Source organism: Priapulus caudatus, unplaced genomic scaffold (assembly GCF_000485595.1).
Source record: "Priapulus caudatus unplaced genomic scaffold, Priapulus_caudatus-5.0.1 Scaffold295, whole genome shotgun sequence".
Lineage (NCBI taxonomy): Eukaryota > Metazoa > Priapulida > Priapulimorpha > Priapulimorphida > Priapulidae > Priapulus > Priapulus caudatus.
The window spans coordinates 243,544-254,456 of record NW_014577356.1 but is presented as its reverse complement, the minus strand read 5'-3'; the positions used below and the strand labels follow the sequence as shown (position 1 = coordinate 254,456).

The following is a 10,913-nucleotide window of genomic DNA, read 5'->3' as shown; positions in this document are numbered from 1 at the left end:
ACGCGCAACCTCTCTAGTTCGTGAGATAATCTGGTAGAGAGTCAATCTTGATACGCTGAATCATATCTCAATTAACGAGAAAGCGGCGACTCTCTCTTCTTATCATTATTCTGCGTTCGCTTCAAGCATATCTACTTTTGTCTGTTCTGCGTCGCTCGTTTCTGCCGTAGATCCGAATCTCGCTATCGGTCGGGAGCGGAGTAAGGCCAATGAGTGAGAGCGATTTTTTACAAAAAATAGTGAAAGGTTACACGATCTAATCAAGATCTGAGTCATGTCAGTTCTTCTGCTGTTCGGCGTTTCCTCGTCTCTCTGTTGTAGTGACGTAGTGGGTAGTGCTCGCATCGTCTTGTTCGGTCCCGGGCAGGTAAGCGTTCTATGAGCTATTCCTGGTATAATTGTTGTCTGATCTAGATATCGGAATGGATGTATTCTTACTCTTCTCTCAGTCATGGAACTCGGCTTCTCCCTATCGCACTCTCTCGGCGAGAAGAACTCTCATCTCGTTTTTTTAGTTCCTTCTCCGGAGTCTCTATCTATCTATACGTGAGGTCCGAGATTCTAGTTCTGATGCTGATTGCATTATCTATGCATGATGATCTCTCTCGGCTTTAGTTTTCTAGTCTAGACTCTATCTATTTGATCTGAACGATCTCGTTTGTATCTATCTATCTGGATCGTTATCTATCTATCTATCTTATCTCTGTCTCTCTCTAACTCGCGCATTCTCTGTCCAGTCGTGGAGACTTATTGGAGTGCACAGTGCTGCTCTCTCCTGGCTCCTGCCTCTCTGCCCTCCCGGCGTCGCTTTCAGAGCACTGGTGCGTCGTCCTGTTTGGCTTTAGGTCGCGCTTGCGTTTGCGTTCTTGATTTGGTGTTTCTGTTCCGCTCTTAGCTGTCATAGGGAGGTTTCTGGACGCTGCTCTTCTCCTCTCTCCGGTCTGCTCTCACTCAACACTAAACAGCTATCCACCTCTCTTTTAAAACAGACCGTAAAAACGCACCCAAACACGTTCGTTAAAAGTTCGTATCGTTCCCAGAATGGCAGTACCCACTTCCTGCGGATGATCGAATTCCCGCGTCACATCGTAACGCTTCGAACCGCTTAAAGCGCAGGGTGGCGTTGCGTGCTCGTGCGGTCGTTGAAACTCCGTAACTGTCAAAGTACATCTCGCTGTCCTGCGGGCGTTCGGCCGCGACCGCGAGGTTCTGATAGAGTCTCGCATCAAGGGAGCAGCGCGTCAGCAGCACGAGCCGTAACACTGAGCCACGACTTTTCGTCGCCGCCCTTCTTGCGTCTTCGATATGACGTTCACGATCGCCGGGATCTCTCGGCGAAGCCTGCCACTTCCGGTAGCGCATCCTCTATCCCGTGAAGCCTCCGTACGGGTAGGTAGTCTTCCCTGTTGGCGTTTGGCGGCTCGAGCACGCTTAGCCACCGCAGAGGTGACGCGTCTCTAACGTCAGTCTGCGGTTCCCGCCTGAGGCGCCAGCCAGGCGTGATGGCGTTATAGTCCATCCTGCTCCTCCCTCTCTCCTCCTCATTCTGCCTGCCTGCTGTGTGTTGTTGTTGCTGCTGCTGCTGTTGCGCTGCTGGTTGTTGTGACTTGCTGTTGCCGCTGCTTGCCTGTTGTTGTTGTCATGCTCTGCTGCTGTTGGCTGGCCTAGTGCGCCGTGTTGTTGCTGTTGTTGTTATTGTCTGCTGGCCTGCTGCCCGCTGCTGTTCTCTCTCGAGGTGTGACAGATGTGGTGGTAAGGTGTCGGCTGGTACTTTCCCAGCGCCGTGGCCGCGTGGTGGCTGCACGGATCGAGGCGGCCCGCGTTTCTCGCCGCCGGTTGAACCCACCGCCCTGCGAACGCCTCCGGAATCTCGTCCCGTTTCGGCAGCGCGCGCGTATCCGGATGTGATCGTCCGGTTGAACGTGGCCAGCGCTACCTGGTGGCGGAGGCCGGACCACGGCGCCTCTCGCCCCTCTTCTTCCTTCTCTTCCTCGACGAACAAGTACGGATTGTAGAGAACCGGCCGGTTCGCGAAACGACCGGGATCCGGCGCGTTTCGCTCGGCCTGTTGCCGCGCTTCGCTGTAGTTAGTGGAACGGCGTTGAAGGTTTTCTCCCAGCGCACGTAAGCGAGGCAGGCGTCTCTCCTCTCTCCGTCGCTGTCCTCCTCCTTCTCCTTCCTTTCCTCCTCCTGCTCTCCTCCTCTTCCTCCTCCTCCTCCTCCTCCTCCTCTTCTCTTCGCTCCCTGGGTGCGGTGCGAGGTGCGGTGTCTCCAGTCGTTCTACCAGGTCCCGATATAAACTCCCGGAGCCACACTCCCGGATGCGGATCGTTCCCGGCTGAAGGCGCGTCACTCGCGGCATCGCGTTGGTGGCCCCGATCCCGCCGGACGGTCCGAGCGCGCGTTGCCGTAGCGTCACTTAATTGACGAAGGTTTGGATCCGCCGCGCCCAGACGGCGCAGGGTGTGCCGTCTGTCGCCGATTCCGACGGAATTCCGTTTGGTCTCTCGATCCGCCGCGTTCGAAATCCGAGTTCGTTGAGAAGGCACCGAGCGGAGTTTGTGCGGGCCAGGAAAGCTGCTAGGCGCGCGCCAGGATAGATATGCTTCCGAAGTGCCTGACGCGACGGCGTCGGTCCGTCGGCTGCGCATACCGTCTGCTCTGGAACTATTCGGTTTCCCTCGTCGGCCCGCTGGTCGCGTGGTGGCCGGTGTTGGCCGGCTCTCCGTGTGATTGCGAGGCCGGTCGCATGATGCCCCTGGTGCGTCTCACCCATCGCTGCCTGGCTTCGTTTCTGTAGATCACTGACGCAGCAGAGGGTTCCGGGGTCTCCATCGCGGACGCAGTCGCCCCCGTGCATCGCCATGACGCTACGCATTCGATTGTTATCAGTCGCTACGCATACCTGAGCAGAAACGACGAATTTTTCAGTGAACTTACACAAGCAGGTGGTGCGAAGTTTACTGACGAAATTGGGCGGATATTAATTCAGATTTTAACTTTATTGCGATGAGATAGAGATAGAGATTAGATCATATCAATTATGTTCGTTCGTTAGCGGTATCTTCGATCGGACAATAGCCTTCCTCGGATTATGCTCGTTCTTCAGGAGTCTTCCTCGATTATGGTACCGATGGTATGTTATTCACGGTATTCGGACGATGGACATTGCAACCCGTGTGATTGCAGCGGCTTACAATTCATAAAGAGTAATGATTTTTTTCATCATCAAGAATCTCGGCGTGAATTATGGACATGGTTTGTCGTCGGGAACAATCTTCATAAGCGCGCATGATAGCGGTGGTAGTAAGTTAGCGTTCAAGCTCAGCGTGTATAGTGTGCTGGCCTTGTGACAGTGGACATATTAACCGTTCTGCACTATCTTCCCCGCACGAGCAAACCGCGGTTTTAATTCTGGACCGGTAAATATCAACTAGATCTCGTCCCGCGTGAAAATTGATGGTCATAAACGCCAGCCTGTGTCTATTATTATTCCGTTTATGTCCTTGAAATATGGACTGGATGTTGTGGCGGGAATAGGCTACAATGGGAGTCGGGTGCTCCCGCGCTCACTATACTCAGCCCACACACACACACACACACACACACACACACACACACACACACACAGGCACACACACACACACGCTCACACGCACGCACGCACGCACACGCACGCACCACACACACACACACATGGCCATATATAGGCCGGTGTGGGTCACTGGTGTAAATCGTACGGGGCACGGCGAGTAAGCGAGCGCAAACAGACGTATGTTACCGCGGGGCTCCGTGCTTCGCGGTACCACGAGACGTATCTATCGCGTGTTTCACCTGGCATCGCGCTGCAATTAAACTTAGAGAGCCGGCGACGTCGTCAGGTTTCTCCCTCTTCCTCTCTGTCCGCGCAGCCTGATTGCCGTTCGTTCGTCATGCTCCCTCCCCCGCCGCGACGTCACGACCGGTCACCAGCTATACACATACTCCGCGCGTATGGCTGTGTATTACTGTTATAATTCGATTCAAATTCATTCATGCGTGAATCGAATTGATTCGATGCATCATTCGATGCGTGAGATGAATGATGCCATCGAATCATTCGATTCGCGCACTCGAATCCATTCGACTTCACGCATCGAATGATGCATCCGAATCATTCGCGATGCCGTGTTAAAAGTCGAATGCATTCGATGCCGGAATCAAAATAATATGCGATAATCGAATGTTATAATGTGATAAATCGAATGCTTAATTGTGATAAATCGAATGTTATATTGCGCTAAGATATCCAACCATAAACAAAAATCGAATTATGACACAAAAACATTGCCATTACGCGCGTGCCGCACGTCGGACTCTATCTTATCTTTGCAGATAGACACCAAAATTATCTTCTAGAGGAGGAGGAGGGGAGGGTGAGAAGGAAGGAGGAAGAAGAGAAGGAGTAGTGGCGGAGGACTAGGGGAGGAGACAGGGGGAGCACGGGAGCAAGGGGGAGGAGGAGGAGGAAGAGGAATGAAGGAAGGAGGAGAAAGAGGAGCAGGGGAGGAGTAGAAGAGAGGAGAAGGGTGTGAGTACGAAGGGAGAAGCCGGGAGGGAGAAGGAGAGCTAAAGGGAATGCGGGAGGGGCGAAAGACAGGCAGGCAGGCGAGAGCGGGACAGAGAAGGAGCAGGAGGAGGGCGTGCCACGATCTGTGTGCATCCGTTCTTCCTCATATTATGATCTCGCGCGCAACTGCCGGAGCGATGCCAATATCAGGTCTGTCAACTCACAGGTGCGGCCACTGGCTAGCTTATCGTGCTAAGTGCGTTAAGTTAGGATAGTAAGGGCAGTAAAGGCTAAGTATAGGCACGCTGCGTGTGCATGAATGCAGCGGTAACATTACTATAAAACGCGAAAATTACCGCGAAGCCTGTCTCGCCCGGATTATCCTCGAAGACTAGAAATTACGTAAAATAATTAGCGCCAAAAAATTTAAACGTAGTTATAGAGTAATTTATAACACCGTTATTTGTATTTACACTAAATATTTCGAATTTCCCTCTATTTTTCGGTCATGCTTTTGTATTACCAACGCCGTTTTCATATGATGCCATTGTTAATGACTTTATGCTGTACAGGCATATTCTTTAAACTTTGAGCGCGGCGTTACACTATGCTAAACCGGGGTACCGCATCTACCACGCTGTTGCTAAACGCGGGTTTTAGAGGTGGGTTTTATTAAAAACCGCGGAGTTTTAGTCGAGCGCTCCGTAGGTGTAGACAAGAACATGACAGAAAACCCGCGTTTTTAGCTATGTTATCCCACCACTCAATGACATAGATGAGGTGCCTCCAATATACGGCCGCACATGTCTTCCAGTCACGAATTGGACCCAATTGATGTGTAAACTCAATCGTAGATGGGTTGCCTGTCTGTCGTCGAAACATTTTCAGGCCGTCGATGCGCCCGTACCCTCGTTTGCGTTGTACTCTAGTTAACCCGTCTTCTATTTCTCCCATCAGCATCAAAACGAGTCTTAGCATTCAGAAACAACTGCTAAAGAATTGCCACTAAACCGAGAAGCTTACCTCTCGTATAATAACTCTAATAACTAATTCAATGTGTTACTATCTGAATTCCCCAACTGTCAAAACACGGCCGCCCTGCTACCGGATTAGTGCTGTGATACAACCGAAATATACTTAAACACCGGCCATTCAGCGAAGGTGGAGTTTTGACAGCTGTAGACCGCCTGCACCACCACAAAAACCGTGGTTTTAAAAACCGGCGTTTTAGTCTTAGTGTAGACGCGCTCTGATGATGTGCAATAATTCTTGCGCAACGCAACTTTTGACAATAGAAATACGTTCCGGGTGTCGCTTCGCCATTGTTGTCTCTTCTATGATGATACTTACAACATTGCGATACGACATCATATCAATTGTTATGTCTGCATTGTTCGCAACCCGTTTATACACTGTTCAAACAGTCTCACACCACTTGGTACAGGAGCTAACTTCTCTACCTTTCTCGCATGAACGACGTTTGTGGCAACCATTATACGCAGAAGGCTGCTGCTATCACCGAAAGTTTCTGATGATTACGTATGAATTACTTAGAGGAAATGTTATGTGATTTATATCAATGTGAGTTTCCGTATCGGAATAATTTGTACAGCATATGATCGCAGGCGACGAATAATAGTGAAGAAAAATCTATATATTAATTAGCTAACATGTACATTATCGAACTACCGTGCGCTACACAGAAATATTTTACGCGGGTCGGTTTATTGATAATCTAGTTTACATAATTGTGAAGCTTATTAGCTGTTGTTTCAATAGCGTTTCTATCGCGTTGTAACGACAGAGAGACCGTAAGAAGACACACTCAGGGATGGGAAAAGAAAAGCCGGAAGAGGAGGGAGATGGAGAGATGGAGTGCATGGGAGATACGATATGAGAGAGTGGGGAAACGCACATGTATCGGGTCAAATATTATTTGATTAATTAAGTTTGATACTTTTCTAAATGTTTTCATACGTTATTATTCGTATCTATGAGCGAGTCGTTCTAAATCAATATAACAGCGCGTACTTCCCGCCACAAACTCAACCATCCGGCAACGGGTATGTGCTGACAATTCATTTACAGTTGATCGCGTCACCATATCGACTACAATAGAACGCGGCCTAGTCTCAATGACGGCCACCACGTAGGAATAACAACGCTATTGTCGATCACCGTTGATAACGACAGATCTAAAACAGGTTATAATCATACTTGTGGTGTGCTATCGCGTTCAAGGACGTGCATATACATAGCTGTGCAATTTTCACCTATTTCCTGCTTTTAAACAAATGGCGGTCTCACGTGACCCTGAGAAGTGAGACCCGCGTTAAACAGTCTACTGGTAACTGCGTCTCTATTGTTGGTGTTGGGACGAGTCCGTCACGTCCGAACATCATGATTTGTTACAAGCATCGACGGTTGGCTTTGTTCCTCACGGCGCGGGAAAGATGGAATTCGTACTGCAAGAGTACCCGTCATCGATGCATGCTTCGATCGGCTGCATTTGTATTGTTTTATCGTTTAGCTTTCATTCAAGTAGAAAAGCACCAACAAAATCTCAACGTAATCTCGTGATAATCTTAAGGCGGGATTAATTATCATTATGATAATTTCTATTCGCGTTCACGCGAGTTACGACAGTTTAATCCGCCCAAAATTAAATCCAAAATTAATCCGCCAGTATAATTCAGTTTAATACGGTTACGGTGTATTCGCACTCTATATACGTGTTGCATTTTCCTAGCGTTCGGAACATACGAGCTTATTCATTACTTATAAAGGCTGTGTCACATTGTAAATGCAAGACATATCATTCCGGAAGTCCTTTCCGGTGAATGAAGTTTAGGCAAATAAGTGTCTGGATCCTGGCACTCAATGGAACGTTGCAAGCCAAGAGCATGCGGACGTGGTCTTATCATACCAAAAGATATCCACTAATAATGCGCCGCACGAAATGTTTACAGACGCCTTGATTGGCTGATAATAATTCACGCTTCGAAAAAATGGTCAGTCTGCAGAGACTACCGGTAATGGTCACAATACTGTGTCATTACACAGTATAATGCCGTGCGTAACCGCAGGGGGAAATTGCTTTTAGATTTCACAACCTCTATCGCTATAATATGTGTAGTTTGTGTGTATGCGTGCGCGCACGACACGCGTTCCCTCGCGTGTAATCGTCCAGCGTGGTGTACACACATCCTGTCGCTTTATGAAGTTGCCGCAAACCGGGGGTGTGCGTGACGATTTTCATTTTGGCAATGCTAACCTAGTTCTGGCTAATTCACACGCGGCAGTAGAGGCGCGGACCGTCACGCTGAGATGATCTGAGTAAGGGGAGAGACAAACACACGCGCGCGCGCAAATGCGGCTCTCAACTGAACTTGTCGCTTAAACGCGGTGTCTTCGCATCTTTGTTCGATTGCGGTGTTATACCTCAATACTCTCAGATACGGTCAAATACTCTCAGAGAGAGATTTGTGGGCGGGTTAGCAGGCGGTAATGTGCGGGCCGGCCCCGCTGATGACTCACCGGAAGATGGTGAATACAACTTCATGTACTTGTGAACTAGCGGGCTCGCCTTCTCTCTCTCTCTGAGATTTGTCTTTCTCGCTCTCCTGTCTCTCTCTAGATATTGTCTTCTCTTTCTCCTTCGCTCCTTAGATTTTGTTTTTCTCTCTCCTCTCTCTCTTCCTCTCTCTTTTTCTCCTCTCAGCATGTCTCTCTTCTTCCTCTCTCTTCTTCTTCTTCTTCTCTCTCTCTCTCTCTCTCTTCGCTCCTTCTCTCTCTCTAACTCCCTAAAGCGCGCGAGTAGCTTTCTCATTTGAACTAAATAATAACAGCAACGAGTATTGTCATTATAACTTATTGTTATGTCAATATATTTGTCATTATACGCTCCTGATATATATATATTATATAATACTATATATATATACATATACATGTGTGTTTGTATAGATGTGTGTGTGTGTATGTGTGTGGCGTGTGGTTTGTAGAGTGTGTGTGTGTGTGGTGTGTGTGGTGTGTGTGTGTGTGTGTGTGTGGTGTGTGTGTGTGTGTGTATGTGTGTGTGTTGGTGGTGTGTGTGTGTGTGTGTGCTGTGTGTGTGCGTGTGTGTGTGTGTGTGTGTGTGGTGTTGTGTGTTGATGTGTGTGTTATTGTATGGAGGTGGCGGACCACAGAGGACAGGGGATTATAGGCAATTGCGGAAATCTTCAATAACACAGCAGCAAGCGTTGAAAAATAAATCTATATGACCTAAGAATAAAGGCCCGTTTCTTCTGTAGCTCTGTGCAGTCCCAGTACCCTAATGAAAACACTAAACACAATAAGAGCTGATTAATCAGTGATATATGATATATTGACAATCTACCAATAGTTACAGCCGGATATAAGCAATTATTTCCTGTTAAAAATGCTAAAAATTCAATTTTCAACCTGTAAATTTAGAGGAAAAATATATTCGGACACCCCTAGTTTTATATATAGCCTTTGCCTCCTTCCAGTTGCAATATAAGTTATAGTTTACTCCCCCCCCTCTCCATCGGTGGACCTCCCCACCCCCCGTGAACCTTACCCCACCCCGCCGTCGGCGGATCTTACCCCACCCCTATCGGGGACTTTAGCCGCTGTATGCGGGGGGGGGGGGGGTGGTGGGGGTCTGTGCCTACACAGCGGTGTGTTATGCAAGCGCACTGCCACACGGTCACTCGGACAGGGCTCTAGCAGGGCGTTATTACATGTGAACATGCGCTAAGTCTAAGTGACAGCTGCCGGTTCTCGTCAATCTAACATCCCGACCATGTTACATCCGCAAGAAAACGAGCTATACACGTGTAAACGTCCGCTAGCGGTGACATTCACACAGCACAAGCATCTTATAATGAGATGAGCGGCACCTCTAATGAGTCTACGGTCGCGACAGGTGATTTAATTAGTATCCTGTATTGAACATTTGGCAAAACGAGAAACTGTCGTGATTTAATTTGCTTGATGGTTGGGGAGATTTCTGAATAGATGTTAGCGAAAAAGTGTGGCAGTGGTGTGCTGTGTGTGTGTGGTGTGTGTGTGTGTGTGTGTGTGTGTGTGTGTGTGTGTGTGTGTGTGTGTGTGTGTGTGTGTGTGTGTGTGTGTGTGTGTGTGGGTGTGTGTAGTGTGTGTGTGTGTGTGTTGTCGTGGTGTGTCGTGTGCGTGTGTGTGGTGTGTGTGTGTGTGTGTGCGTGTGTGTTGCGTCCGGGGTGTGTGTTGTGTGTGTGTGGTGTTGTGTGGTTTGTGTTGTTGTGTGCTGTGTGTGTGTGTGTGTGTGTGTGTGTGTTGTGTGTGTGTGCATGTGTTTGTGCAGTCACTCACCCGCATCAGTAGTAACCAGAGGAATGCTGTCGGTATATTCATCTTCTTTGTCTTTACACGCAACGTTCTCTAGAAACAATCGAAATGCAAATCCACATTTTTTCTTGAGTTTAGATTCTTGCGGGTATTTATTATAAGCATCGATTAAAGATCGATGGAATTGAATAAATAAGTATGGCTGATGTTATTCCGTAACACGTTGGCTATTGTTATAGCATTGAATGGTTGTAATATGTTGAGAAAAACAGGGTAAAAGTTATTTTATATTACCCCAATGACACGCATGTTGCACAGCAACAAATAGAGTGAGAACGTTGACTATTCACCGTAACCAATTTCATACTCATGTCAAATCATGTTACCTTAGTTTACAAACGCTCTATGCTCTCGTGTTTTTTACTCAGTTTGTCTTCTAATAACTTTTCATTTCAGTCGAAACTATCCAGAAATGTTTTCCTACACGATGACAGCGTATGAGTTAGCGGAAATAGCATAAAGTACCCAGTAATAGAATACGGATATTAATATTAAAAATAGCAAGTATATAGTTAGCAAAGTTTACCTTGTTCTGGTTCCTCGTAGCTTAGTCCTTCAGAGACTCTCTCTCTACCACCGACCAGCACCTGCGACCGATGGTATCAACTGATCTTTAGCAATATGTCACAGAGGCGAAAATACACGCGCCGCGGCATACACGGAAAAAAATCCGGCGGTTGATGTGCGATGGCAAGAGAAAGACCTCACTGACGTGTGCTCAACCTTGCGACGTGTCGAGAGTCCTATATAACGGTGATCTGGCTATTGATGTGTAACACGCGACCTCGTTGCTCCGTGACAGCGCGTGGCAAGGCGTGTTCGCGTGTAGCCTATTACACACACACACACGACGCGCGCGCGCGCGGCGGCACACACACACACACACCACACGCGCCGCGCGCGCGCGGCCACACACACCACACACACACACACACACACACACACACACACACACACACACACACTCACA

At 48.3% G+C, this 10,913-nt stretch overlaps 1 long non-coding RNA gene across 1 annotated transcript; it reads right to left on the bottom strand.

The window, feature by feature from the left end:
* Positions 1 to 2,876: 2,876 nt before the first annotated feature.
* Positions 2,877 to 10,682, bottom strand: LOC106808680. The gene is made up of 3 exons (XR_001393801.1): positions 10,470 to 10,682; positions 9,908 to 9,976; positions 2,877 to 2,905 (listed from the first exon to the last, which is right to left on the bottom strand). It is a non-coding gene; the product is annotated as an uncharacterized LOC106808680 (long non-coding RNA).
* Positions 10,683 to 10,913: the final 231 nt, after the last annotated feature.